Source organism: Suncus etruscus, chromosome 3 (genome assembly GCF_024139225.1).
Source record: "Suncus etruscus isolate mSunEtr1 chromosome 3, mSunEtr1.pri.cur, whole genome shotgun sequence".
NCBI lineage: Eukaryota > Metazoa > Chordata > Mammalia > Eulipotyphla > Soricidae > Suncus > Suncus etruscus.
In genome coordinates this window covers 98,991,616-99,008,886 of record NC_064850.1, presented here as the reverse complement: position 1 = coordinate 99,008,886, position 17,271 = coordinate 98,991,616, and the positions used below count along the sequence as shown (strand labels likewise).

General features: G+C 32.6%; 1 protein-coding gene and 1 non-coding gene across 2 annotated transcripts in view; both read right to left on the bottom strand.

The window, feature by feature from the left end:
• MARCHF1 (membrane associated ring-CH-type finger 1) overlaps positions 1–17,271 on the bottom strand; it is a 355,296-nt gene that overhangs the window by 268,863 nt on the left and 69,162 nt on the right. The window lies entirely within an intron of this gene.
• On the bottom strand, positions 8,981–9,142 carry LOC126005089 (U1 spliceosomal RNA). The gene has a single exon (XR_007494267.1). It is a non-coding gene; the product is annotated as a U1 spliceosomal RNA (small nuclear RNA).

Below are 17,271 nucleotides of genomic sequence, written 5' to 3'. Positions count from 1 at the left end.
AAACTTTGTCTTCGAAAATATAATTGTTACTATTTAAAAATAAGATATCCTTATCTGCCCATTTAAAATTGTCCAAATGTAACCAATAAATACACTATGGCAGGAATCTGAGTTCCATTAATCTTCAGAATATTTATTCATTTCTCCACATAAAATAAAAACAAACTCATACTGATTGTCTTGCTCATGATTCATGAAGTTTCTAAGATTATTTAATTTTCTTGTTTTATTAATTAAAATTAAATTATATCATAGGCACTCACTTGGAATTATTAAAAAGAAATCTACTTTGATTAATGTAAAAACATATTTTAAAGTAATTTCAACAGCTATATATTCTCAGTATAAAAAGACAATCAGATTTAAGAGTGTAGAAATTCGCAGCTAAAAACATCAATGTTTTTCAATTATAAAACATTAATGAGGTTTGAATAACTAATGTTAAAACATACAATTATAATATGATATTGTTGAGTCAAAATTACCAGACTGGAATTTTAAATTTTCAGCCAAAAATAATAATTGTGAAATGTGCTAATTTGTTAGTTACATATTGTTTTACTCAAAACAAAGATCATCCCTGGTTTCTTTGTATCTGTTTACAACTTGGTTTTACCCAAAAATAAAGGGGTTCCTCAAATTCTTTTTTTTCACCAAGTCTTTTCTCTTTTAAAAGCCCATCTGTGTAGGTACTTTAATCTTTCATTGGATCCATCCTCTCCCAAATAAATTTGAACTGGTAGAATAAAGAGAGTTTTCGGTTTTGGTGGGCCCAGAGAGAAGACAAGGCAAGAAGCTACCCGACTACATGATTCAATCCTGACTGGCTTGGTTTATTAACTTGCTCATGAACTTGCTTCAGACCAGCTCACCTGAGATTGGAAGTAGTCGGGGAATTTATTTTACACAATTAACTAATGGGTAAAGAATCCTCTCACAATCTATATGTTTATCAAATCATCATAAGTAAATTTAGTACTTTTCCCATTTATAGTGGCATTTATATAACATTAAATCTGAAGTGAATAAATTATAAGTTGCAATGATATAAATATATTTTAATTTATATCAAGAAATCACAATTTTATGTCCACTTCTGTTTAAAGGAATATTAGAAACATCACTGAGTTATTCAAATAAACACTCTGAATTGACTTCATTAGGAAAATTCTTTGTTAATCCACATTCAAATAACTAGGTAAAACCATTTTGAAATACTTGATCAACACAGGTCATACTTAGGTAATTATTATTTTGTAAGAGCCTGATAAATTCAGACTAAAGAGTCATCCTTAATACAATGGTTATAACCCTGTTGGATATAAACTTAGTTTTACACTAAGTTTCTAAAAATTTACTTCTCTATAAGATTATATTGATCTTATGTATTTTATTTGAACTCTGGTTTACAGGTAGCAAATAAAGACTTACAATTAATAGCTACTGTGCTTATAGAAAAATTAAATTTTTCATACTTTATAAAACTAGATCTTTTTTATTATTTTTTTATTTTTAATTACGAGAACAAAGATGCAAAGAAAGAGTCTGGCGTGGGGGGAATCTCAGTCCCCTGGACAAAGTGGTCAGCCCAGGGGGCCTATGGCTAGCTGTCCTGCCCAGAGCCCCTAACATACCAGCTGAAGGAAACAGAAGAACTGGCATGTGGAATCTTCTGGGTACAGCCCCCAAAACTGGATCTTAAGGCTGGAGCCGTGGCACAAGTCGTAAGGCATCTGCCTTGTGTGTGCTATCCTAGGAGACGAGCAGTGGTTAGATCCCCAGCATCCCATACGGTCCCCCAAGCCAGGAACTATTTCTGAGCACATTGCCAAGAGTAATCCTTGAGTATCACCGGGTGTGGCCCCCCCCCCAAAAAAAAAAACAAAAAACAAAATAAACCGGATCTTAAATTGCATTAAATTTTTTATTTCAATAATGTATAAGGCTATAACTATTTAATGTGAGTATGCATCTTAAATTCATGTATGTAGATAAATTTAGTGAATGATAAGGCCTGTTTTCTTTACTTATCGAAAGGCCATTCATTCTGTCATGCTTTGTCTTGATCTTGTTTGCTACTGATCTGATATAGAACAATTTATTTTCATATATTGAACTAACCTTGCATCTCTGCAATCAATCATACCTGTTGATGATATGTGATCTATTTAGTACATTATGTTTAATTCACTAGGATTTTGTTCAGAATCTGTATCTGTATATATCAAAGATATTTATCTTTAAAATTCTTTATATTTTAAAATTTTATTTTATTTATTTATTTTTGAGGATTTTTTGGGTCACACTCGGCAGTGATCAGGGGTTACTCCTGGCTCTATGCTCAGAAATAGCCCCTGGCAGGCACAGGGGACCATATGGGATGCCGGGATTCCAACCATAGTCTTTCTGCATGAAAGGTAAACGCCTTACCTCCCTGCTATCTCTCCGGCGCCTAAAATTTTATTTAAAAATGATTTACAGAGGTACTTACAATAATTAAATATAGTTTTCCAAATTAAGTTTAATTTCTAAAAATATGGTTTGAAAAACATAGTTTCAGTAGTTTTTCTAGTGGTTTAGATATATGTATATAAATAGGTCCTTGGATCTGTACTGCAGATGAACCCAAGTTCCTGTCCCTTGCCCTTTTCATATTTGCAGACGACCTCTCATTTGTGCTTGCCCCCTTTTATTTTTATCAATCTTTGGCATTTTTGTTTTTGTAATCTAAAGATTTGTAATCTTGGATAACTTTCATTCCATAATCTACAGAATAGTGAAGACATGTGACATTTATTTTTCTCTTTCTGACTTACTGTATTTTCCGGTGTATAAGACGACTTTTTACCCCCCAAAAAACGTCATAAAAGTTGGGAGTCGCTTTATATGGTGGTATATGGTATGCTGAAACTTAGTCCAGCATCAGAGATGAGTGATCTGCCCCATCTTACCATAGCATCCCATCCAGCTGCCAGGCATCATCACTCAGTCCTCTGCTTGTCCTATTCATCTCTCAGGGCACGCAGAAGAGCTGAGTTATCAAGAACTGCATCTCATCCAGCAGCCGGTTTTCATCACTGGTATGCGGCTTTCTGGTGCTCAGTCCTTTCAGGGCACACAGAGGAGCTGTTATCGAGCACTGCATCTCATCTAGCCTCTGGGTATGCTGCTTTCTGGTACTCAGTCCTCTGTTCAGGTTTTATGGGACACAGGAGGCGCTCTGTCTCCCTTTAGGTGACCTATTAATCACTGCACCCCAGCCAGCTGCTTTTGGAGGACTCCCCCTCCCTGCTCTCAATGTAGATCACAATTAAAAAAAATCAGTCACTCACTACAAATCACAAATGTAAAATGATTGTTGGCACTCCAAAGTCTAGCTTTATTAAACATATACTGTTAACCTTTGAGAGTTCTCTTTTTCTCTTATATTTTTTTCATTTCCATTTGGTGTGCATTAAAAGAGAGGTAGTCTTGTATGGCAAATATAACCCAAGCCCTATATTTTAACAGGAAAAGTAGAGGATCATCTTAGAAGCCCAGTCATCTAATATGCCAGAAAATACGGTAATTCACTTTAATTGAGCAACTTCAGTTTTGTCTAAGTTGCACAAAAATTCATAATTTCATGATTCCTTATGTCAGTGTAGAATTTCATGTTATAAATTTACCACAATGTCATTATAGATTCTTCTGTCATTGGATACCAGATTGTTCCATAATCATGCTATTGGCAAAAGACACTGAAACAAACATAATGTACACATAAATTTTGGGTGAATGCTTTTTGTATCTTGGAATGTAGACTCTAAGCTATGAGATTGCTGGATGACATGGAAGCTGAATGAGGTTTTGTGGAATTTTCATATTATTTTCTTTAGATATGAAACCAGACAACATTTTTACAAGCTGTACATGGGAGATCTCTTTTTCTGCCCACATCGCCCAAAACATTCGTTGTTTCTAGAATTTTTGTTCATTTGTTCTGTGCCAGACCTGGTGGTACTCAGAGTTTACTTCTTACTCTGGGCTCAGGGACCACTTTTGGAGGGCTTGGAAAATCATATGGCTTGTCAGGTTTCAAAATTGGGTCAGATGCACAGAAAGCTGTGCCTTACCTGCTGTATTATTATGTTGTCTTCATTATACTTTTTGTTTGTTTGTTTGTTTGTTTGTTTGGGGGCCACACCCGATGACACTCAGTGGTTACTCCTGGCTATGCACTCAGAAATTGCTGCTAGTTTGGGGGACCATATGGGATGCTGGGGATCGAACAAAAGTCCATCTTGGATCGGCCACGTGCAAGTAAATGCCATACAGCTGTCTATAGCTCAGGCCCTTCATTATACTTTTTATATATTCCAGTCTCACTAGTGTGAAGTGATAGTTCATTGTCATTTTAATTTCCTGATAACAAGTGATGATGAGCACATTTTCTGATGTCTAAGATAAGTAGACTAAGTTGTTAGAAAAGTATCTAGTCATTTCCTCTCCCAATTTTTATGAAATTATTGAATTGGTTCATGTTTATTTAGTAGGTACTTTAAATGTCCTAGATATTAAACCTTTATATGATACATTAAGTGAAAATCATTTCTACCACTGAGTAGGGTCTCTTTTAATTTTAGTCTATATTTCTTTTGTCATGCAGAAATGTTCTGATTTGATATTGTTTCATTTATTTTTCTTTTAGTTGTTGTTGTTTGTTTTGTTTGGACCATACCCAGTGACACTCAGGGGTTACTCCTGACAATGCATGCAGAAATCATTCTTGGCTTGGGGGAGCATAAGGGATGCTTGGTGATTGAACCAAGGTCTATTCTAGGTTAGCGCGGGCAAGGCAGACACCCTACTGCTTGCCTCACTACTCCAGCCTTTCTTTTAGTTGTGTTTGATGAAGAGCAGTTTTAGATGCATTTTGGCTATCAATGTTTTCTTTGAGAAAGTTTCTTTGCTATTAGAGTCATACTGTTCAAACATATTGGAGCTCCTAATCTTGGTAGTGTTTTGGCAATTTTTCCTCAATGTATATTATATATTTGGATCTTATTTAAAAGTCACTTTGAATTGACTTGTATAAAGTGAGAAATGGATTAGTTTCATTTTGTGACATTTGGTTATACAGTTTTCCCAGAACCATTTGTTGAAGAGACTATTCTATGTCATGTAACTAATTGCTTTGTCAAAAATTAGTTCACCATGGATTGGGGATTTGTTGTTGGGTACATACTTCTGACTCAGAAAGTTTTCTTTTTTCCAGTACCATGCTGTGTTGATAACTATTTCTTTATAATATAGTTTCAACTTAGGCAATTATTTAAAGGTAGGTAAAAAAAAAACATATTTTCCAGTTTCTCATTTAATACTTGAATCATCAAACTAATAGAACTGTTAGAGTTACTCATCAACAACTCTTGATAAATGTCTGACAAAATGACACTTGAGATTAATTATCTATTTCAATAGAGCCAGTCATGCATTTATAACTTCGTATTAAATATTAATTATATTCAAAAAACAACTGTAGATAAGAAGCAGAAACGTCACTTGGGAGATTTTTTAGAAATATAAGCCCTAACTTATGCTTCATTGTTCTTAATCATGATGAATTCATTATCGCATTTTCTTTTTTAAATTCTGTGGGTCACGCCCAAAGATTGTTAGAGAACACCTTGGGTTTAGCAGAATGCAAGACAAGTGCCATAATCATTGAATTCCCTCTGATCCTAATATTTTTACTATTTTTTCTTTTCTTCAGACACTAGCCAGAGAAAACACTCTGACACAGGGCTATTATGATTTAGGTCCTCTTTCTTCAACTAGAGCAAATGATCCTCCCTGGACCTCTAGGATATTCCAGTGGTAAACATGTAAAAATCGTTCAAATGGAGAATCACAGAACAAAACTAGGGGTCCAACAGTAGGACAGGTGGTTTCCAAGGAAGAAAATAAAGTCAAAAATGGGCTGTGTTCAGAAAATGGTTGAGAAATACTACTTTAAACCTCTAAGATTACCATTTATAAAAAGTCCACTGATCTATTCAGTGACATAATTATGCAAGTAATATTTAACTATTAATTCCCAATGGGTTTATGCCAGAGGTGGGGAATCTTGAAGGAATATTTAGAACTCCATATACCATTAAGAGTCATTAGAGTGATGAATCTCTACTGACAGAACAGGAAATCAAGCAGAGGGGTGTGCTGGTAAAAACAGAAGACTACTTATGCAGAATCTCCAAGAACCTCTATTTTACATGTCAAATAAGCATTTAATTTTCTGAGGTGAATGGCAAGGTTTCAATAGGGCACCTGGAACAGTTCTAATACAGAGTTTAACAGAAAACAAAACAAAACATAATTTTCTTGAACAGCAGAGAAACCCAGCAGGAGATGGAAATTCTGTGATCCATACAAGAACAGGGTAGAAGATAGAAATTGGAAGTTTTCCTGAAATCAATGGAGCAAAAAGGAAGGAATGTCTTGCTTCAGAAGGTTGCTCAGAAAGGAAACAGTGTTGTTGTTTTTTTTTAATTTGCAAGGGAGCCCAGTAAAGCACATACCTAAAAAAAGAATTTCCTACCAATTGCTTTCTTATTTCACTGTAAAATGGAGTAAAGGAAATAACACCTTCAAGCAGTAAGATTTTAAATATGGGATGATATTTCTGAAATTAATTTAGAGATTTCTAAGATGTAAAAGATGACATGATTTTATCCAATCCCATTGGATCTGAAGAAAAATATTGTCATTGCCTGTGTAAAAGTAATGGTTTTGTTAGGATATTCATGATAAGATATTTAAAAACTACAGAACTGAGAGAAAGTGCTTCTATCTTTCCTCAGACATGATTATAGGGTAAGAAGGGTAAGATATTATGAAATATGAGGCTGACAAAAAATGATAGGTGACACCTCATTGGTTATGTTTTATGGCTTGAATATCCTTGGGACATTGTTCTTGTCCTTCACACTTTTCACCCTGGTGCACACAGCTTCATGAACCAGTGAGTGGGAATATTTATATCTTGCCCATGAGTCTCCTTAGTCACAGCAACTCTCCATTAATAGTGCATGGGTTTAGGTTTGGTTTTAGACTTATCCACTTATAAAAACATATACTTCTACCACAACTACATTATCTGTATAATTACAAAACAAAATATCCTCTGCTTTAGGCTTAGTGTAAAATATTAGTTTTAAAGAATTCAAGTTGGTCAAGGTTTTATACACAAAAGTTTCCATTTCCCCTGAATTCAAATTCCAATGGAGTATATTTAGAAATAGTTTTTATATTTTAAACATTGTTTTGAGAAAAGTCTATTCTGAGAGTAATCTGAAATATTCAATAGTAAAGAGTTTCTCTATTTCCTTTATTATATGTTAATATATGTATTTAAAATATACAAAAATCATTGATGCTGTCTCTTAAAACAAATGTTTCATTTGGCTCTCATGAAGTTAGAATTACAACTACTTTAGAAACAGTATTTTTTTAAATTTTCAGCTGACTTTATAATTACATATATATGTATGTATATAAATACATATCCATTATTGCCCACTATTAATAGTTTCCACAATTATTGTCAATGATTCAATGTTGTTGGCCATGCAAGCAGAAGCAAAGATGAATGGATTGTAATCCAATTAAGAAGATTCTAGATGGGGGCAAGAGAGATAGCATGGAGGTAAGGCTTTTGCCAGGAGTGACTTCTGAGCATAGAGCCAGGAGTAAACCCTGAGTGCTGCTGGGTGTGACTCAAAATCCAAAAACCAAAAGCCAAAAAAAAAAAAAACCCAGAAGATTCTATAGGGTAAAACCACCAAAATACAAAGTTAATACTCAGACTTAGATATCATATTTGTCCATGACTCATTTTTTACATGAATAATATCCAAAATATTAAAGCACTGATAAAATTTTAAAAGAAAAAATCCCTATCAAAAATTAGGGAAATGATGAACAGAAACTTGCATAAAAACAATGTATATATGTATATAGATGGCCAAATAGGAATAAAAACAATATACATATATATAGATGGCCAAATGGGAATGAAAATTAATCTGCCTTTTTATCATCAGAGAAATTCAATTCAAACAAACAGAGAAAGATCATCTCACAGTGGTGAGACTGGCACACATCATAAAGAACAAAAATGAGCAGTTCTAGTGTACATGTGAGGAAAACATGTCCCTGATCTTCTGCTTCTGGTGAAAATATTGACTTGTTCATTCTTTTGGAAAATAATATGAACATTTCTCAAAAAACTAAGAATCGAACTTTTCTTACAAAATTGTAATGTAATTGAGTGATTGTAATGTAATGTAATTGAGTCCCATATAAACCAGCAATTTCACTTATTGTCACGTGATTCAATGTCAAAAAAAACATATTTAGAAATGTCATCTGAATTCCTTTGATTTTTGTCTATTCACAATAGTCAGTCTAAAAGTGACCCCATTAGTCAAGAGAGAGGACTGGGCAAAAACAAAAACAAAAACAAAAACAAAAACAAAAAAAAACAATGGTATGTGTACACAATGCAATATGACTTAGAATTAAGAAAAGAAAATTATTAAATGTACTGCTATGTAGATGAATCTTGTTATTATCATACTGAAGAAAAGAAACAATGATCTCATGTGTGTAAATAAGGAATAAAAGTAGGAGGATAACCATGTCCAAAGTCAACAATAACTAAGAACTGCTCTTCAGTAAGAATCCTACCATGGAGAGGAGGAACATGTATGTGTGATGGTGAGATTCACTGGTATAATGATAAAGGGGAGCAGAAACTATAGTGGAGAGTGTGATGTCAGAGATTTAGAAACCAGAGTATCCAAAATAAAATAAAAACAATGATTTCACAATTACAGAGATCTGATCCCGAATAAAATATTATTCTGGAGAGAAACTGAAATGCCATATTGAAAACTGTAGATTAGATCATAATTAACATTTTTTTCTTTTTTATTCAGGGGAGAGTGCAAATGCAGGCCCCCACTACCACAAATTATGCAGTCAAGTATCCCACACTTGGGGAAATCTCAGGAGTCAGCACACCCGGAGTGCAATGGGTGAGCCTAGCCCTGGGGAAACCACCTTTGTGATCATGGTATCTCCCCTGCCAGGTAAGTACAAATAATTAACATTTTCAATTCAATATTCTCTATATGTTTGACATTTTGTTCTCTTCTTATTTAACAAAATTATTCCCTCCCTCCCCCATTTTTTTTTGTTTTTTTTTTTTGGGCCATAATCTTTGATCCTTAGGACTTAACTCCTGATTCTGCACTCAGGGTTCATTCCTGGTAGGCTTAAGGGATCATGAGATATCAGGGATCAAATCTGGGTCAGCTGCAGAAAACAAAAATATCTTACCTATTATACTATCGCTCTGTTCCTATTTTTTTTTACCATGTTTTAAAAAGAGAAATTGGTTCTCAAAAAATTGGATTACTTTTTAACTGTTAAATGGGAGATTTGGAATTTATTCAAAGTCCACCTAAAATTTCCTTTTTAAAAAAGTCATATATCACATCTCTGCTGAGTCTTATTACTGGTGAACATTTTATATCCATACTATTTCCTAGAGGGTAATGTAGATAGCTCTGGTTTTATCTTTACGATAAAATCACTTTACGATGCAATCACACCTGATTAATAGTTTTGCATCATTTAGCTTCCTAAACCTCCTTCTATGCAACATGTGGATGATTGATTATATATTCTTACTATTTTCATATTCTTTCCTATTCTTACACAAGCATCACATAATAAAACATTAATTAATCATGCTTATCTTACTTGCTTTACTCACAATACTTTCTGTTTGTTGTCTTTATGTATTTTTTCTTTGTGGATGAAAATAGGATAAACATGTCTTTGTTGTTGTTTTTCAATATTATGTACTTCACTATTCCTAGAAAAAACTTGTTATAGTTTAATTTTAATACAATTCTTTCAATTGAAAGAATATGTGAGCATTAACATTTTCATCATGTAAACATTAAAGGAGTCTGCACACAGTGACTGGATCCTGATTATTTTAAACTCAGTTCTTTAATATTTAAGGAGTGCATTGAACAGTGCAAAATTTAGGAGAGACTTTATAGAACATATACAACTTTTGAGGATAGATTAAATGATTTAATGAGCTTATTTTAAGATAATAATATGAATGCAAGGAGAAGAGCTCTGTTTTGGATAAACAAGAATGTTTATAAGGACAAAATGGCAAATCTAAGAAGATAGAAAAAGAACAAAAGGAAAAGGGAAGACATTAGAAATTTGGGATAATTTAAAGACATCTACAGTGTTTAGTCAACAAAAGGGAGAGGTATTTGCACTTGATCTAGCAGGGGTCCTCAAACTTTTGAAACAGGGGGCCAGTTCACTGTCCCTCAGACCATTGGAGGGTCTGAGTATAGTAAAAACAAAACTTATGAACGAATTCTTATGCACACTGCATATATCTTATTTTGCAATGAAGAAACAAGACAGATACAAATACAATATGTGGCCCGCGGGCCATAGTTTGAGGACCACTGATAGATAAGGTGTTCACATTAGAAGATGCAGTGGTGCAGTGAGAAGGGGAGATGAAGCACTTTACTGGCAAAGGTACTGCTTTAGGTTACATATCTTTTTTTCTCTTTTGTTTTGTTTTGTTTTGTTTTATTTTTGACCAAAACCACTTATGCTCAGATGTTACTACTGCCTATGGGCTCAGAAATCGCTCCTGGCTTGGAGAACCATATGGGACACCAGTGATAGAACCTCGGTTCATCCTAGTTTAGCCACGTACAAGGCAAACACTTTACTGCTGCGTCACCGCTCCGGTAACAAGGTTACAATTCTTGAGAGTGTGATGGATACAGACTTGGATGAGGAAGAGGAGAGACTGTGAAAAGGAAATTAGCAATTTGTTTTAATCTTACAGTAATTATCTAAAAACTGTTCACATTATTTTCTAGAAAAAGTCTCAATTTAGTTTCTATTAAAATAGTAAAATTATATAATAAATATAATTTGATAAAATATGAAAATAAAGAAATATAAAAATAAATTAGTTAAATTATATAAGAAATAAATGAAGAATTAAGATGCTTTGTTGATATCATTTCATAAAGGTTTGTATATACTATTCATACCAATAATAATGACATAAGTTTGCATTGAGTGTATTGATTTTCTATTATAGTAAATTTGAGATAGAACAGTAAATTTGAGACAACAGAATAGATTCTGACTCTATTTTGTCAAATATGCATTACCTTCTCTCTAAGAATGCTTTGAAACTAATCTCTTGGTTTATAATTGAACACTTTGCAAAGATAATCCTTTATAAATCATCTTTAAAGAAAAAAGATAAGGGATTGGTGAGTTAGTACAGGTTTTAAGGAAATGGTCTTGTATGCTGCCAACACTGATTCTATCCTTGAAATCACATATGGTCTCTGGAGCACCAACAGGAGTAAACTAAGAGCACCATTGGAAGGATATAACTGCTCTCCCACCAAAATAATTAAAGAGAAAATACATAGATTTTCTAACTAGAGAGTATTTACATCTGAGTCAAAGTACTTTCTTCTTTCAAGCTTCAATCAATGAATCATATCTTGGTTTCAGGCTTATCTCTATGATGCTAAGTTTTTATTTCCTCTGAAAATAAATGAATATCAAATATAAGTTCTGTGGTTAGGATTTATTGAAAATATAAAACTCCACAAGAAAGTTTTCTTGAAAGTGAGAGACAATCTCACTTGTTTTGTATTTTTTTATGTTGAATAGATGAATTAAAAATGTAATTAAAAAATTAAAAACATCATGAGGTACCCATTTCTCTCTGGATTGTCCACTCTGTATGTACCCTGTGCCAACAGTATCTGTGCTTGCAATAAATCTAACTCTTTTTTGCTTTCTATAATTAAGAAAATAAAATTAAATACCCATTTTTCTCTTGAATAAAAGCACTGAATCATGTAGAAATACCATTTTACTTTTTTGACATTTTATATTCCAGACCCTGTATGGAAAATAATACTATGTCATAAAATTTTAAATTACTTTTAATTGACTTTCTGAAATATGTTATTTTATAATGCAAGATAAACATTGAAAAGGAAAAATTGGTGATTAGTAGAAAGGTCTTAAACGACTCATAGAGACTTATGGTTTGGGTGGTCCAGTGCTCCTAAAAGTGAGCACAGATACCTTTATTTTACTTGGATAACTATCTAAATGTAGAATAGATGGGTTAAAGTGATAAGTGTATGTTGAACTTTACAAGAAAGTTCCAACAATTTATCAATTTATGAACATTTGTATGTGTTGGAAAATGTATACGTTTAATAATGATTTTATTTGTTTGTTTTTGGTTTTTGGCTCACACCCAGCAGCGCTCAGGGATTACTCCTGGCTCTATGCTCAGAAATTGCTCCTGGCAGGCTTGGGGGACCATATGGGATGAAAGGATTTGAACCACCATCCTGCATCTAAGGCAAATGCCTTACCACTGTGCTGTTTCTCCAGCCCCTATGATGAATTCTTGTTTTTTTCAGTTCTTTTCATTTTAGTCATGCTGCTGGGTAGACAGTGGAATTATATAATTTGCATTTTTAATGAATAATGATATTGAGCATCTTCTCATGTAGTTATTTATGATCTATGTGTCTTATTTGGTGGAGTTTCTATTCAGTTTTTTTGCTCATTTGTTGGGATTATTTATTTTGATATAAATTAAATTTAATGTATGAAGAAAAAAAGAGAAAGTAACATAAATTTTGTTTCCAGTGATTGATTTTTACCTGATTCATGTGCTTTGTGTCTATAAACCAACCACAATCTGAATCAACACAATCTAGGCATTAAGTTTTCCATACAATTTTGAAAATAAGAGTTCTGAATAGATAACATGAAAGTCTCTTCATAAGTTTCTCTAAATATATATTTGATTCTATTATTAAATACAAAACTATCTCTAAAATACATTTTAACTGTTCTCTTTTTTCTTTTTGTGTTTTTGGGTCATATATGTTGGTGCTCAGGATTTATTCCTGGGTTTGTACTCATGGGTAAGACCTAGTAGTGCTCAGGAGACCATCTGTGATGCTGGGGATCAAACCCTACCCATTGTCCAATTTCTCTGACATCATCTTATTTTTGTAATTCTGTGTTAAGTCAGATATAGCACTGAGAAGTATTTTGTTTGTAAAGTCAGTTACTAAACTAATTAATTCTAAACTCATCAAGACTTTTCAAAAATAATTGCATACTATATATTTATTGTTTAAGAGCTCTTCTGTACCAGCTTTTTTCTGGGTAAATTAAGTTCAAAATTTTATTTTTACTTTTCTGGGATACTGTAGTAACTCAACGTTTATTTCTTGCAATATGTAGCATATAGATAGATCATGATACCATGAATTCTTATAGAAAAGCTTCAAATTGCTCACTGAATTAAAGCAATAATAAGACAAACAAATCAACAGTCAACAGATTTCTTGCAGCTCAGTAACAAATATAAAGGCATGTTCCTAAAATAATTACTTTCTTTTCAACAGACTAATGTCCCAAGTATTATTTCACATTACAACAATATACTGATAGTTTTGTTAGTTCAGTAACCTAACCAAGCATGTTTATATAGAATATTATACAGAGTATATAAGTTTATAAATGAAACTTAAAAATATTATAAAATGGTACTGTGAGTTAGGCAAAAATTGGCGATTATTTAACTTAACAATTAAGTTATACAAAAAAAAAACTCAACATTTTTTCAGTGGCAACCCTCCCAAAATATTAATTCTTATAAAGGGTTCTGTTACTTGTTGTTTTGGGGCTACCCTGATGATGTTAAGGAATTATTCCTGGCTCTTCACTCAGGAATACCTCCTGGAAGTGGTCAGGAGGGCATATGGATGCTGGGAATTGAAGCAGGGTAATCGACTTGCAATGCAAATTCTCTCTACTATACTCTAAACTTCTGTTGGTTTTGTATAAATAACTGGAAATCTCCTTTTTTTTTTTTTTACCTGTGTACTAAAACATAGCTTTTACTCATTACTAATCCTGGTCATCACTGTTTTGCAAAAAAAAATAAATAAAAGACCACATTAAAAAAACTTTTTGATTTTATGGGTATAACACTTGTAACAATATATATGGATCACTAGATCAATTTATTTAAATTCTGAATCACCCTTGCCAGTAATCAGTGCCTTTCATTCACACATAAGATGAAAGACACTTTAAGACTCCAAGTAACATTTCACATATGAGCTTTTCAAGAATGTAAGTAATAGTTTACATATAATTATGCTTTATTTCTAATAAGGACTTACTTTAATCCTGAAGCAATTTAGAGGTTTTTCTGATTTTATTGTTTCTGTTCATTATATGAGAACTATAGGATTCTATAATTGCTTTTGCTCTAGAATAGGCTGCAGAGGTAATATGACTAATATGTAAGATATAATACATGTATTTTATTTAAACATCTATATTACACTAGGTATGTATTATATTTATATATCACATTTTTTAAACACTTAACATGGTCAGAGTGTCTTATGCCTGTCATTCCCATACTCTTCTATTAGTCATTATTCATGTAAAAATATATCATTGAGATTCTGATTATTTTCTTACACTTTATCATGTCTTTTGGGAAAACATTTGAATATATTATTATAGTATGAGAAAAATACTGAACAACAAGCCAATCAGATTATGAAATAAGGTGTTGGTGAAATCAGAAGGTAGGCCCTAAATTTTCCTGTTAATTCCCTCTAATTTCCCAGAGATAATATAGCTCTTTCAGACTTTGTTGTATATTCAGAAAAGAAGGCTGTCATGAGCATATAAATTTTGAGAACATGTAAGTATAGATAAATGATAAGATTTGAATTCATTAGTAGAGGTTAGTTATTGCATTGTATGACAACTTCTAGTCCTGAATATCCATCTTGAGGTTTTTTACTATTCTCAAAGAGATTATACATGAAAAAAGATTTAAGATAGTGCAAGACATTAGCTTTTCATTTTTCCTTTTGTTATTATTTAAATCTGGTTTAGATTTTGATGCCACACAGGGTAATGTTCAGGGCTTACTCCTGGCTCTGCCCTCTGGGATCATTCCTAGAGAGGATTGGGTATCAAAAGGAGTGTGAGGGATCAAGCTTGGTGACTGCCTCCAAGTAAAATGCCCTACCTACTGTACTATATCACCTCAAACACTGTACAATATATTTGTCATAAGCAAACTACAAAGGGTAGGTAATAAAATATTATAAATTATATAAGTTAGCACAACTTTCACTTTATTTGGTAGCAACTTCTCAGAGTTTGCAGAAGACTATTTTTTAATTCAAGACCACCTATTCTTTATTTTCTTTATTTTTGTTTTGAACAATTGGATGTTTTAAAATAGATGCATAACATTTCTCTCTTCTCTATCTTCAAAGCCTTTCTCTTTTTGCTTAATAAATCGCTTTTCAAGCAGATTTTCTTTTCATCTAACTTTTATTTACTTATATATTTGCCTTACTGTATAAAGTTTTATAAACCATACAAAATTACTTTTAAGATTAGGCCAGAAATGAGTGAAAAAGAAATTATTATGAACATAAAAGGACAGACTAGTTGTTAGATCTTGAAAATTGTGCAAACATACTTCAATTTAATTTATCTTCTCTGATCCACTCAGCTTATTCTGTGAAAGGTTTATTTTCAGAAATGAGGGCCACATTTACTTGTTTATTTGTATATTATTCATAATATTTCCCACATATTTAAAAAAACTGGTGTTTTCAGTTTATTTTTTTCCTTTTTAGGATGTGAGTCATTATAGAAAAAGAAACATTGTGTTTAGGTAAAATAATATGTCTTTATTTTGTATGGTCCATGGGTTAGTAACCAAATGTGTTACTTAAGCAAAGGATTACTGATAAATTTTTTCTAAAATATTGCTATTCTTAGATAAAACCTTATATATTTTCTAAAATTTGTTACAGAAGATTTTGTGATTAAAAATAAGACAAGTCTCAGAATTAAAAATGTAAATCATAAGAAACCATAATACACAATCAATGGGACACAGTATTCCCCAAAGTGATAATAGCAATAGGTAGAAAAATATTCCCAAAGTCTAGCACCAAAAGCTATCAAGACATTTGGGGGGTCAGTGGGGCATGTAGAAATCCTTATATCTGGCCAATGAGACCAGCAATATTTCTTTTTTCCTTTTCTTTTCTGAAGTAGAATTGTTAATTTATCTTCTTTTTAAAAATTCCATTACTATAAATTGAATGTGGCATGGCTCATTTTGAGACATTAGTCAATGATGGATTTTCTGTTCATGAAACAATACTCTACATACATAAATCAAATGAAATTCATGATATAATTATTTTGGAAGGAGAGGAATTAATGTTTTGCTTTAAAATTTAGGGCCTTATTACTTGTTAGTTGGCTTATGTGAATGAGACATTTGAAAAATAATGTTACAATAGCCAAAATCTGGAAACAACTCAGATAGCTGACAACAGATGAGTGGCTAAAGAAATGTGGTACATCTATACAATGGAATATTAAGCAACTGTTAGAAAAAATCAAGTCATTAAATTTGCCTATGCCTGGGTGAATATGAAGAGCATTATGTTGAGTGAAATAAGTCAGAGTGAAAGAGATTAACACAGCATTGTATCATTCTTATGTGGGATGTAAGAAAAATAAAAGACAGTATAAAAATAATACCCAGAGTCAATAGAGATGAGGGCTGGAAGGAGCAGCCTTTGATATGAAGCTTATAACGAACAGTGCTAAGTGCAGTTTAGAGAAATAACTACACTAGCAACTACCATAACAATGATAGAGAGGGAAATAAAATAGCTGTCTTAAAGACAGGCAGGGGATGAGGGATGAAGAAAATGGGAGACAATGGTGGAGAGGAAATTGTATTAGTGAAGTGGATGTACCTTTTATAGAAACATGTTTGTAATCCTGGTGTTTAAATTTAAATATATGGAAAATAAAATTAAAAAGAAAATAATGTTTTAAAAGTATTCTTTAATCAAATAATGAATTCAAATAATGAATTGTTGCTTCTTATTTTCAGGTATAAGAGGACAGGAAATCCTTCAGTGTGATCTTGGTAGAGTAATACAGAATTCATAGAAGTGCTCATGGTGTGAATGCATGATGTGAGGTGTGAAGGTGTGAAGTAGCAAGTCTAGACAGTCAAGGTACCACACCTCACATCTC